Source organism: Equus przewalskii, chromosome X (genome assembly GCF_037783145.1).
Source record: "Equus przewalskii isolate Varuska chromosome X, EquPr2, whole genome shotgun sequence".
NCBI lineage: Eukaryota > Metazoa > Chordata > Mammalia > Perissodactyla > Equidae > Equus > Equus przewalskii.
This window is the reverse complement of record NC_091863.1, coordinates 104,957,674-104,971,232: the sequence shown is the minus strand read 5'-3', so window position 1 is coordinate 104,971,232 and position 13,559 is coordinate 104,957,674. Positions and strand designations below refer to the sequence as shown.

The window sequence follows — 13,559 nt, the reverse complement described above, 5'->3', positions numbered from 1 at the left end:
TTAAGCATGGCTTACTTTGATTCTTTGAACATATTTGTAATAACTGTTTTGAAGTCTTTGTGTTTTTCCCATTACTTCACACCCAAAGACAAATATCAGTTTGTTCCATTATCAGTGATGCTAATTTGATCATTTGTTTAAGGTAGTGTACTTCAGACCTCTGCACCGTAACAGTATTTTTTCCCCTTTGAAAATAATGCTAAAATTGTCCTAAGATTGACCAGTGAGAGCCCATTTGAGTCAGTTCTTATGTCTTTTTGCTTTGTCCTCCTAGTCTTCAAGTGCTTCATTTCTTCCCGGCACCATAAATTATTCCAGGCTCACCTGCTTTCTACCCTACCACAGATCTGAACTCAGTCATTTCTCCAAGGAACTACGAGGGGAGTGTAACCCTTTGAGGGCTCTAGTTTTATGTAGAGGTCTCAATTCTATCTCCTCACTTCATTCAGGCCAATGGAATTGTCTCCTATACTTACAAAACCTCCTATAAACGCAGACCCTTGGATTGCCAAGACTAGCTTTCATCCATGCCAGGTAAGCCTTAGGTTCAGTTCACATGCTTTCCACTTGGTTTCAGTTTCCATTTTAGGCCCTGACTCCTAGAGATTTCTCTTCTTAATTGTGTACTCAACTATGCGTTTTAACACATGATTTTATCTAGCAATAAGTGTTTTATAGTCAGAGAATCTGAAAGCTATCTAATTTGTCAAATCACCTTTATTTCTAATTGCAGCCTTTGGAAGTATTCAGGACCTGAGGAATAAATCCAGACAGAGTTCTATTGGGTTCCTTCTTTCCTGGACAATTTTATGGACAATTTTTATCTCCAGGTTGAATGAAAGACTACAAGAGCCCTTCTGAGTCCTAGGCCATTCTCCATGTTCCTTTCTTTACAGCAGGCTATAAACCTCAGCTTCCTCTCATCTCCTCTCCATAGTTGCTACCTCTTCTGCTCTCCCATAGTTGTGCTTATGAAAGGGCCTCCCTAGCTTCCCCCCTTCTTTGGGGTTCCAGATATTTACCTGCATTTAAGCCCATCTCATTTTAAGGGCTTTATAGCTGATCATGTGAAGAAACACAGAGAGCCTAGCAAACCACGAGAATGGTACACAACTCTTAGTTATGGTCCCTGTTCTGTTGACCATTTACATAAGAGGGTCCTGGACACAAGTTTGTCCACTGAAGACCAGTGGACAATTGACCCCAAAGAATCAGCTTGGATTCCCAACACAGGATGGACTCGTCTTGGCTCAGCCATGCCTCTCTCCTTACTCAATGAATGATGATTCTGTTATAGGGGATATTGGCATTTAAAAAGATATCATTAATTATGAATCGACATCTATGTGGCAAATGCACCATGCAGCAACAGCAAGTAGGGCACATTGAAATTCTGATTTGATAACCAATAAAGAAAGAATGATGTTCTTCAGAGATCCATGTATGTGCCAGAAGACCAGAACTATTGGACGATCTGCAGCACATTGTATTATCTTAGGATTTTGCTTTATATTAGAGGAAGGTGAGGTGTGTGTGTTCAGAGAGGGGTTGCTAGTTTAATCCCTATGTATTTAAGTAAGTATTAAAAATATATATTTCTATAAGTCAATCTCCCAGAATTTGATGAAATCTTCCTTGGGTAGTTTCATGCCAGCTCTCCACAGACAACCAAATCAAAGAATTAGGACTAGTATCTCCCCCACACATTTTGCATAAATGAGCCATTTCATTTTGGTTCTTGAAACCAAGCCTTTTTAATGCATCCTCAAGTGTACAAGCATCATTCTGGAAAAGAAGGGCAAACCAGGAGTAAAATAAAATTTTTGAGCCCGTGAATTTACTGTTCATGTGCCCTGAAGCCATGAGTGAAATGTTCTATGGCCAAAATCCCATAATTAAAAAAAGTTCTGTTCCACTAATCTAGAGATTCCTATCCTGGGGTCTATGAACCCCTAAAGGGACCATAGCAGACTTCAGAAGCACTTTGAGCTCCCCCAAATTGTGTACTAAATTGTGGAGGAGGCGGATTAGAGCTTATGTGCATTCTTTTGGGAGGGAAGCCCACGGATTTCATCAGATTCCCCAAAATATTTAGAACGCTTAGCAAAATGCCTGCCAGGTAGGTCAAGAAAAATGATTAAGCCTCTGTTCCTTTCTACCAAGGCCTTGGGTCTGGTCTCCTGTGGTTTAGGAGCCTTTCCAAGTGGCTAGAGTTCATGAATAAACAGTGGTTGTAAATAGACTCAGACTTGCCAAATACTATCGAAAATGGCATGCGTGGGTCGTAGGTCCCGCACTCATCAAAAGTTATTTTGATGTCCTACAAAACATGCTGAATGTGGGCACTGATGAGCTTGGGGCAGATGAGTCGTACAGTCCGGCCCCTTCCTCTGCAGGCTCATAGAACTCTGCCGAGCCCTAACAGACAGTGTATGCACTGTGTTCTACAATTCAATATCTTGGCATCCAGCTGGCTATTGTGCTTCTGACTCAAGGTGTCCAATTTCAAAGGGAAAAATAATTTTTTAAATATTTATTTTCTAATATTTTTGGCTAATATTTATTAAGCATTTACTCAGTGTTAAGCACTGTGCTCAGTGTTTTATATGTTTTATATGTCATTTAGTCCTCATAACAACCCCGTGAGTTAGTATTATTAGCTCCATTTTAATGATGAGGAAACTTCAGGCTCAAAATTGAGGTTATGACTACAAGGTCACAAAGCTAGTAATAGAGGAAGGTGCCAAAGCTAATGGTATTTACCACTAGAATATTCTGCTCCCCCCCCATTCCCCAAATTACCTCCTCCAAAATACCTTCTCTTATACCTGCTCAGTACAGTCTGTATACTCTCTCCAGTTATTGGTATCCCCGGAAACAGTAACAAAGGCATTCTTTAAATACTTACTATGAGCCAAACACTTTGCTAAGTATTTTTCATACAGTATCTTATTTAATACTAACCACGAAATCCAGTACCCTATTTCATAGTGCATAATGAAACAATATAGCTCACAGTTAAGAGTACAGGTTTAGGAGTCTGACTAACATTTTACAGAAGATGAAGAAGCTGACATTCAGAAGTTAACTTGCCCAAGGTCCCACAGGTAGTAAGTGGCAGAGCTGAAACGTGAACTTAAGATTATCTGACTCCAGGGGCCGCCCCAGTGGCACAGCTGTTAAGTGCGCGTGTTCCACTTCGGCAGCCTGGGGTTTGCCGGTTCAGATCCCGGGTGCGGACTGGCACCACTTGGCACACCATGCTGTGGTAGGGGTCCCACATATAAAGCAGAGGAAGACGGGCATGGATGTTAGCTCAGGGCCAGTCTTCCTCAGCAAAAAGAGGAGGATTGGCAGTAGTTAGCTCAGAGCTAATCTTCCTCAAAAAAAAGATTATCTGATTCCAGAGGCTGTGCTCTTATACACAAGAAAAATCTTGTTTAAATATTTTAATGTAATGTTAAGATAATTGTTCATCAAAGTTTAAACTATTTTAATGAGGTGGACAGAAAGTGTAGACACGTTGCTTCATTTTCCCTTTCCCGTGACATGTTCCCTTTCCTCTGTCCCTCTCCAGGTGACAGAGCCTCACACGCGGTAATTTGTGCAAACATGAACATAATGAGACAGAGGCTAGGCAGTGTGCATACATAAGTCAAACAATGCACAAAACTTCCAGTCAGCTGAAGCAGTCATGCCGGATTTATGAAAAGAAAAGGGCAGAAGACGTGACCAAAATACACTCTCACTGAGAAGCACTTTTTGTCCACCCCCATCCCTGCTTTATTGCATTGTTAAACAAGAATTATGGCATAAAGCACATGCCTCATATCACAAGCAGGTCACATGTGGTGCTGGTGACCCGCAGCTCTTATCTACCTCTAGCAGATTCACTTACAGCCCTCTTCGGTCTCCGCACACTTTCCTGAATATAAACATGCTTGCTGAGCGTTCTGTACTTTGCTTCCATTCCTTCCCTGCACTTGCCTTGGGTAGGGAACACACAACATTCTAGGACCAGACATGAGGATCCGTAGTGAGACAATACTCTTCGTCTTAATGAAAAGGAGGAGGGCTACTGTGTCCCTGTTGCAGATGGCATTAGGAGAAGGGGAGAAGTAGTCAGAATACTAAATCGCTTTTCTTTGTATGCATGGTCAGATTTTCTTCTCGAAATTCAGCAAGCTTTGAAAACATGTCACTGTGCACTGCCTCCAGGCTTGGCAGCTAGTTCTTCCTTTTCTGTTGGGATGAGTGCCTGGCCTCAGGGAATAGTTCCCCTAGATGTCAGCCACATACCTTGCCCAGACAAAGCTTCTAACGGCTTGACTTTCCCGAAGCACCCCCATAGCAACTGAGAGGCTATTAGCACGGTTAGATGTCAGGTAGGCTGAGCTGCATCTGCAGAAAGGTAGAGAAATGGAGATGAGAGGAATATTGTTGCTAAAAGCTTTGCAAGTGGGAAAAAGCCACCGGGAATTTGTTGTAGAAGAATCTTGGGCTCTTTTCACCAAGGTGCTATGAGGGTCTACACTGAGATTAGCTTCTGGGGAATTTTTCAACTTCAGATTTTAGTGTCCCGAGAAAAGAATACTCCTTAGGAAAGACTGGAACCTTTCTAGCTTGATACTTGAAAATAGCATCATGAGAGTGTCAACCTGAGGATGTCAGCATTGCCACTATACACATTCACTCATTTGCACAATCCTTAAGCAAATATTACAAAAATATCTCCACATTTATAGAGCAGTGGGAGTTTTTCAAGCTCTTCCACAGGGTTTACTTTATCAGACAAAAGCAGAATTTGTTATCTGCATTTTACAGGCTAATGAATCAAAAATATTTATTGTGAGCCTACTACATACATAAGATACACACACCATACTAGTGTAGGGTGCATAATGAAGCAGTGCCTTTAGTGGTTAAGAGAACAGGTTTAGGAGTTAGACTTACCCGGCTTTGAGTCCCCTCTCTGCCACTCACCAACTGTATGACCGTGAACAGATGGCTCAACCTCTCTCTAACTCAAGCTCCTCATCTGTAGAATGGAGATCATAACAATCTTATAGAGTTGATGTGAGTATTAAATGAGGAGACAATATATGTAAAGTGCTTGGCACTGCACCTAGCACATATCAAAGATTCAATAAATCGTAGCTGTAAGTAGTGGTGGTGTTTTTATCAAGAGTCACAGTAGGTAAAAAAAATAGGTATGAGACACAACCCCTTTCCTCAAAGATCTCCCTGTCTAGTTAGGAAAATAAGTTATTCATGCATGAAAAAAAATACTACCACCAACACTAGGCAGTAAACGTTAAGTGCCACATGAGTGGTGAAGAAGAAATTACTACTCAATAACAAAAAAGAAAAATAACCCAATTTAAAAATGTACAAAAGATCTGAACAGACGTTTCTTCATGAAGATATACAAATGGCCAATACAGCCATGAAAAGATGCTCAACATCGTTAGTCATGGGGAAAATGTAAATCAAAATTACAATGAGACATTGCTTCACATCCACTAGCATGGCTAGAATCAAAAAGACAGATAACGAGTGTTGGTGAGTCCTCATACACTGCTGGTAAGAATGTAAAATGGTACAGGCACTTTGGAAAACAGTCTGGCAGTTCCTCAAAAAGTGAAAGAGTTACATTGACTCAGCAATTCCACGCCTAGGTATATACTCAAGAGAATTGAAAACATATATTCACACAAAAACTTGTACGCAAACGTTCATGCCAGCATTATTCACAATAACAAAAGGTGTAAACAACCCAAGTGTCTATAAACTGATGAATGGAAAAATAAAATCTGGCATATCCATATAATGAAGTATTATTTAGTAATAAAAAGAAATGAAGTACTGATATATGGTACAACATGGATAGATCTTGTGAAAGAAGCCAGATGCAAAAAGCCACATTCCATTCAAATGATTTCATTCATATGATTCCACTCACATGGAATGTCTAGAATAGGCAAATCCACAGACAGATTTGTGGTTGCCTATCACCAGGGGGTGGTGGTGGCGGTAGTGATGGTTGGGGAGTGATGACCAAGGTGTGTGAGTTTTGTGAGGAGGTAATGAAAATGTTCTAAAATCAATTTGCGGTGATGAATGCACATCTCTGTGAATAAACCAAAAGCCATTAAATTGTACACCTTAAATGAGTGAATTGTATGCTATATGAATTATATCTTAATAAAGCTATTAAAAAAGAGAAAGTGCTGTAAGAATTTCGAGGGTGATGAAATCACTGTATATTAGTAAAGCAATTCTTGAGATGAATTGAGGATGGGCAGTATTTTGAGAGCTAGAAAGGAAAGATAGGGCATATGTATCAGTTGGCTTTACTGCATAACAAACTACCCTATAACTTGTGGCTTAAAACAACAAACATTTATTCTCACTCACATAGCTGAGTGTCAGGTGGGGATCAGTTGATCTCAGCTGGGCATGGCTCCAAATAGCGAATACAAATCCAGGTCTTTTCCACATTTCTCTCATCGTCCTTGAACCGGCAAGCTACCCAGGGCAGGTTCTTCTCATGTGATGGCAGAAGCATGTGAGGGCAAGCCCAATCACACAAGCCTTTGCTTACATCATATCTACTACTATCGCATTGGTCAAAGCAAATCACATGGACAAGGCCAAGGTCAAAAGTAGGGAAGAACTGAAAGTCTCATGGCAAAGGGAAAAACAGGGAGGAGTAGAAAATTGGGACCAAAAATCCAATCTACCACAGTATTCCAGATAGAGAGAACATTCGTTCATCTGACAAACCTTTATTGTCTACTCTGAGAACCAGGATACAACAGACAACGAGTCACGTCCCTGCCTTCATGTAAATCATAGGCAGTGATCCCAAAACAGCAGGTTTAAGATGGACCTATAAACTAAGGGCAACAAACTCTAGAGCCCAGAAGGTCCAGACTTCTGAGGTAAATGAGTCGAAATGAGGGGCAAGACTAAGATGAGTTGGAAGGTGCAAGTGCAGTCAAAAGGAGGCAGCTACTACTCAGCTCCAGCTGACTGTTACCAGGAGGAAACATGAGCTTAGGCCTTATATCATTCACATAATAAACCCCTCTATGCGAGCCAAACAAAACTCCTGAGCGCAGGTAGCCTGAGAGTCACAACTTTGTTGACCTCTGATGTGAAAAAATAATTGGAACAAATAACACTAATTGCCTTAATGGAGGTCCATATAATGTACAATTGGACCAAAAGAAAAGTATTGCCTGTGACTGTTTGGGGGAATCTAGGATGGCAGCAAAGAAGAGGTGACACCTAAGTGGACTCTCTAAGAGCAGAAGGCAGGGAGCCCAGGTAGAAAGAATGCATGTACAAAGGTATGGAAGATTGAGAGAACATAGTGTATTCAAGAAACCGCCAGTAAGTTGATACAATTTGAACGTAGGATTTTAGAGAAGGAGGTAGGTGGCAAGAAGTGAAGCTGATGAGTTAGACAGGCAGCGGTTCACGTTCTTTCAGGTCATGCTAAATTGTTTAGACTTTATTCTGAAGAGTGGTGAGTGGGGTAGGGATATGATCAGATTATCTGCTATAGATGTGATGGATTTGAGGGAGGCAAGAATGGAAACAAGGAAGACCAGTTAGAAGACTATTGCAGTAGTCCAAGTGAGAAAGAACAAGAACTGAATCAAGGCAGTGACAGTAGAGTTGGAAAGGTCAGACAGATAGGAGAGGTGACAAGCAGGCAGAATCTACTGAATTTGGTTACACATTAGATGTTGGTAGTAAAAAAAGAAAACAATAGAATGAGACCTAGATTTCTTTGTTGGGCAACTTGACATAATAAAATGCCATCCGTGGAGATAAGGAAAATAGAAGGAAAACGTTGGGGTGGCAGATTGAGATGATAAGCTTAGTCTTGGACATGTTATGTTTGGGGAGAGATGTCTAACACATGGTTGGAGGTGCATGTCTAGAGCTTAGGGAAAAGGTTGGGCCTAGGGATGTGGATTTGGCATCTCCAGCTACCAGATGGTAGTTGAAGCCAAAAGTTTGAATGGACCTACTCACAGAGAGTTGGAGGTATAAAAAAAAGTGAAATCTGAGAGAAGAACTGCATTTAAGGGGTAGACTAAAAAAGAGTTTGCATAGTACACTGAGGAATAGTCAGAGACATACGAGGAGAACCAAGAAAGAGTGTCACCAGGGAAATGAACTGTAAAGATAATTTCAGGAAAAGAATGATCTTAGTCACAGTAGCAAAGATATGGAAACAACCTAAGCGTTCGTCAAAAGATGAATGGATAAAGAAGATGTAGTATATAGTATAGATATATAAAGATACAGATCTCGATAAATATAAGATATATAGGCATATCTTGGAGATATTATGGGCGGTTCCAGACCACTGTTATAATGCTATAAAGCAAATATCTCAATAAAGCAAGTCACACAAAATTTTTGGTTTCCCAGTGGATATAAAAGTTATGTTTACACTATACTGTAACCTATTAAGGGTGCAATAGCATTATATCTAAAAAAATAATGTACATACTTTAATGAAAAATACTTTATTGCTAAAAAATACTAAGTATCCTCCAAACCTTCATCGAGTCATAACCTTTTTCCTGGTAAAGTGTTTTGCCTCAGTGTTGATAGCTGCTGACTGATCAGGGTGGTGATCACTGAAGGCTGGCGTAGCTGTGGCAATTTCTTAAAATAAGACAACAATGAAGCTTGCTGCATCGATTGGCTGTTCCTTTCAAGAATGAGTTCTCTGTAGCATGCGATGCCGTTTGATAGCATTTTACGCATAGTAGAACTTCTTTCAAAATTGGAGTCAATCTTCTCAAAACCTGCCACTGCATTATCAACTAAGTTTCTGTAATATTCTAAATCCTTTGTTGTCATTCCAACAATCTTCACAGCATCTTCATGAGGAGTAGTTTTCATCTCAAGAAACCAATTTCTTTGTTCATCCACGGGAAGTAACTCCTCATCCATTAAATTGTTATCGTGAGATTGCAGCAATTCAGTTACATCTTCAGGCTCCGCTTCTAATTCTAGTTCTCTTGCCATTTGCACCATATCTGCAGTTACTTCCTCCGGTGAAGTCTTGAACTCCTCAGAGTCATCCATGAGGGTTGGAAGCAACCAAACTCCTGTTCATGTTGACATTTTGACCTTTTCTCATAAATTATGAATATTCTTAATGGCATCTAGAATGATGAATCTTTTCCAGAAGTTTTTCAATTTACTTTGCCCAGATCCATCAGAGGAATCAGTATCTATGGCAGCTATGTGTAGTCTTACAAAATATATTTCTTAAATAAAAATACTTGAAAGTTGAAATTACTCCTGATCCATGGGCTGCAGAATGGATGTGTTAGCGGGCATGAAAACAACATTCATCTCATTGTACATCTCCATCAGAGCTCCTGGGTGACCAGGTGCACTGTTAGTGAGCAGTAACATTTTGAAAGGAATCTTTTTTTTGAGCAGTAGGTCTCAACAGTGAGCTTAAAATATTCAGTGAACCATGTTGTGAACAAATGTGCTGTCATCCAGGCTTTGTTGTTCCATTTATAGAGCACAGGCAGAGTAGATTTAGCATAATTCTTAAGGGCCCTAGGATTTTCAGAATGGTAAATGAGCATTGGCTTCAACTTAAGGCCACCAGCTGCATTAGTCCCTAACAAGAGAGTCAGCCGTCCTTTGAAGCCTTGAAGCCAGGCATTGACTTCTCCTCTCTAGCTATGAAAGTCCTAGATGACTTCTTTCTCCAGTATAAGGCTGTTTTGTCTACATTGAAAATCTGCTGCTTAGCGAAGCCACCTTCATTAATGATCTTAGCTAGATCCTGTGGATAACTCGGGGCAGCTTCTACATCAGCGCTTGCTGCTTCCCCTTGCACATCCATGTTGTGGAGATGGCTTCTTTCCTTAAACCTCATGAACCAACCTCTGCTAGCTTCAGACTTTTATTCTGCAGCTTTCTCACCTCTCTCAGCCTTCACAGAATTGAAGAGAGTTAGGGCCTTGCTCTGGACTAGGCTTTGGCTTAAGGGAATGTTGTGGCTGGTTTGATTTTGTATCCAGACCGCTAAAACTTTCTCCATATCAGCAATAAGGCTGTTTCACTTTCTTATCATGCATGTGTTCACTGGAGTAGCACTTTTAATTTCCTTTAAGAACTTTTCCTTTGCATTCACAACTTAGCTAATTATTTGGTGCAAGAGTCTTAGCTTTCAGCCTGTCTCGGCTTTCAACATGCCTTCCTCACTAAGCTTAATCATTTCTAGCTTTTGATTTAAAGTGAGAGACGTGCAACTCTTCCTTTCACTTGAACACTTAGAGCACATTGTAGGGTTATAATATATTGGCCTAATTTCAATATTGTTGTGTCTCAGGGAATAGGGAGGCCCAAGGAGAGGGAGAGAGATGGGGGAACAACTGGTCAGAGGAGCAGTCAGAACACACACGTTTATCAATTAAGTTTGCTGTCTCATAAGGGCTCGGTTCCTGGTGCCCGGAAACAATTATAATAGTAACATCAAAGATCACTGATCACAGACCACCCTGACAAATATAATAATAATGAAAAAGTTTGAAATTTTGCAAGAATTACCCAAATGTGACACAGAGACAAGAAGTGAGCATATGCTGTTGGAAAAATGGCACTGATAGACTTGCTCAATGCAGGGCTAGCACAAACCTTCAATTGTAAAAACACAATATCTGCAAAGCACCATAAAGTGAGGTATGCCTGTAGATATAGATACAAATATAGATATACATATAGATCTGTCTATATGTATAATGGAATATTATTCAACCATGAGAAAGGAAGACATCCTGCCATTTGTGACAACATGCGTGGACCTTAAGGGCATTATGCTAAGTGAAATAATTCAGATAGAGAAATACTGTATGATCTCACCTAAATGTGGAATCTGAAAAAGCCTAACTCAGAAACAGAGAGTAGAATGGTGGGGGGAGGCAAAAAACGGATACAAGGGTACAAACTTCCAGTTATAAGATGAATTAGTTCTGGGGATCTAATGTACAGCATAGTGATTATAGTTAATAATATCATATTATATACTTGAAAGATGCTAAGAGAGTAGATCTTAAATATTCTCACCACACAAATAAATGGTAATTATATGACAATGATGCAGGTGTTAGCTAATGCTATGGTGGTGATGATTTTGCAATATATAAATGCATCAAGTCAACAAGTTGTACACCCTAAACTTATACAATGTTATATGTCAATTATATCTCAATAAAAAAAGAAACGAATGGTCATCATTAACAATTGCCAAAATAGATTGAGTCAGGTAGGAATGAAGAGTACATTGGGTCTGCCAAAAATGAAATAATTGGAGCCCTTGATCTGAACTCAGAGGAGTGATGGGGAGTAGGGGTGGGAAAGAAGAAGCCTGGTGCTGATGATTAAAGAGGAAGTGGAAAATGAGAAAAAGAATATGGTGAAGGTAGGCCATTCTCTGGAGAAGCTTGGACGGAAAGTAAAGAACATAGATAGGAGGTAGTAAAGAGTTAGAGACATCCAGAGTTAAGGAAGTTCTGTTTCATTTTGGTTTGGGTTGTTTTTTATTTTTTAAGATGGAATATCTCTGAACTTGCTAAATAAATATCCAACGGAGAAGGAGTAATTTAATGCACAGGAGTTAAAAACAATACTATATTGGCTAAAGTTCCTGAGATTGCCAGTGGGGAGGATGGAACAATGGCTCTGATGGTATGAAAAGCAAAGTGAGAGGGACTGGTGTTAACAGACAAATCTTCTCTGATAATGGGAGGAGAGCAAGTTCCTGTAGATTAAATGTGTGTAGATGTAAAAAGATCGGTGGGTTTAGTAGTGAGGAATTGAGGGAGTTCTTGTTTGGTGGCTTCTATTTAATATGTATAGTAGATCAACTTTATCTTCTGAGGTTAAGGAGGGAAGTGGTGGGGTAAAGGGTTTGAGAAGAGTGGAGAAAGTTTAACAATAGCCCCTGAAAAGAATGGAAGAGGATTCTGACTAAAAACAAAGAGTAGGGTAGCTGGGCTGCATGTAGCACTAAGGGCCCTACTAAGGTTAGAAACCACAAACTTGCAATGATCCCAATCTGAACAACTGTGTGATGTTTCTCCAGTAGTGTTCAGCAGCCTGGAGAAAGGAATAAAAGAGCTGGAAGTCTGGATTGATTTGGAGTTTGGATATCATATTGTGGGCAAGCAGGTGGGATAAAAGCAAGACTGAAGGACTGTCATGATAAGACATGGGGTCTGTGCTACAGAAGGAAAAAATGAATCTAGAAGGGAGAGGATAATTAGGAGAAAAATGAAGTTGTTTCAACTAGATCAAGGAATGGATATGGTTTGGATATGAGGGTGAGAGGTGTGGGGGAGTAAAAGCTTGTGGACAGAGGGATGTCAGAGGTTAGATATCAAAAGTGGAACATGACAAGTTCCAAGGTGTGGTCTTGGGAGTGAATAGCTGAGGTAGAGTGGAGGTGAAGTGAAAGAAGGGTAGAGAAGAGAAAGACCAGGAGATTGGATGGATCATCCAAAGTGATGGAACTTGCATGGAGATGAAGATAGTGATCTGGCTGGCAAACGCTTCACCAAATAAAAGGAAGTATTCAGGAAGTTGGAAAACAACAGAGGTAAGAAAGGATAGACAATGGTGTACCTGTACCTGGATAACATGAGCCTTAAAGGGGAAAAGTTTCCACATAAAGCAAGAGGAAAAGTCATTTGGAAGTGGCCCTTGAATCAAATATAATACTGACCTGATCCCAGTCCTGAAGTTTGTGGCCACGGAAGAATGAGTAGCAAGTACTCAGAGAGTCACAGGGAGCTCCTACCCTGGAAGAGAGCTAGGACTCAGTTTGAAGCCTCCAGAAGGCACTGTGGAAAGTGTTGGTAGAAGGGGAAGCAGGTGAGTGAGTCCAGAGTGTGGTTGGTGTGGGGGAAGCATAAGTTTGTTTGAGAACGATCAGAGATGAGACTTTAGATAGGATGACCAGCGGCGTCAGCATTTGGGGAAATTTCAAAGAAGAGGAGAGATGAGAAATCTAATGAAATTGACTGGTATCAATGTTCTGAAAGGAACTATGAGGAACATTTCCATGCCAACACGGATCCATGCACTGAGTGCCACTGAAGCTGTTTGTCATTAGCCGTGTGTGCTCTCATCAGCATTCTATGGCTGAACTTCTTTGGCCCAAGGTTTCAAAAGACCATGGGCTTGAAGTCAGATTCTTGGGGTTCTAATTGCAGCTCTATTGTTTCCTAGCTGTGTGACTTCAGAGAAGTCACTTAACCTCTATAATCTTCCTGGATAGAATAGGGATAATAGTAGTACTGACCTCACAGAGTTGTCAAAAAAGATTAGAAGAGATACTATGTGTGAAATGCCTGGTATGTGGTAGCCATTCAATAAATTTTAGCCATATTTTCAAATGTTGATGAAAAGTAATCTTGGCCTCTCCACTGAGCTCCAGGCTTATGTAGCCACAGCCTACTTTACATCGCTACTTGGATGTGTCACAGGTACCTTCAACTGTCCGA

General features: G+C 40.4%; 1 pseudogene; it reads right to left on the bottom strand.

Annotated features, from left to right (window-relative positions):
• Nucleotides 1–8,565: 8,565 nt before the first annotated feature.
• Nucleotides 8,566–10,339, bottom strand: LOC139080879 (tigger transposable element-derived protein 1-like; annotated as a pseudogene).
• Nucleotides 10,340–13,559: the final 3,220 nt, after the last annotated feature.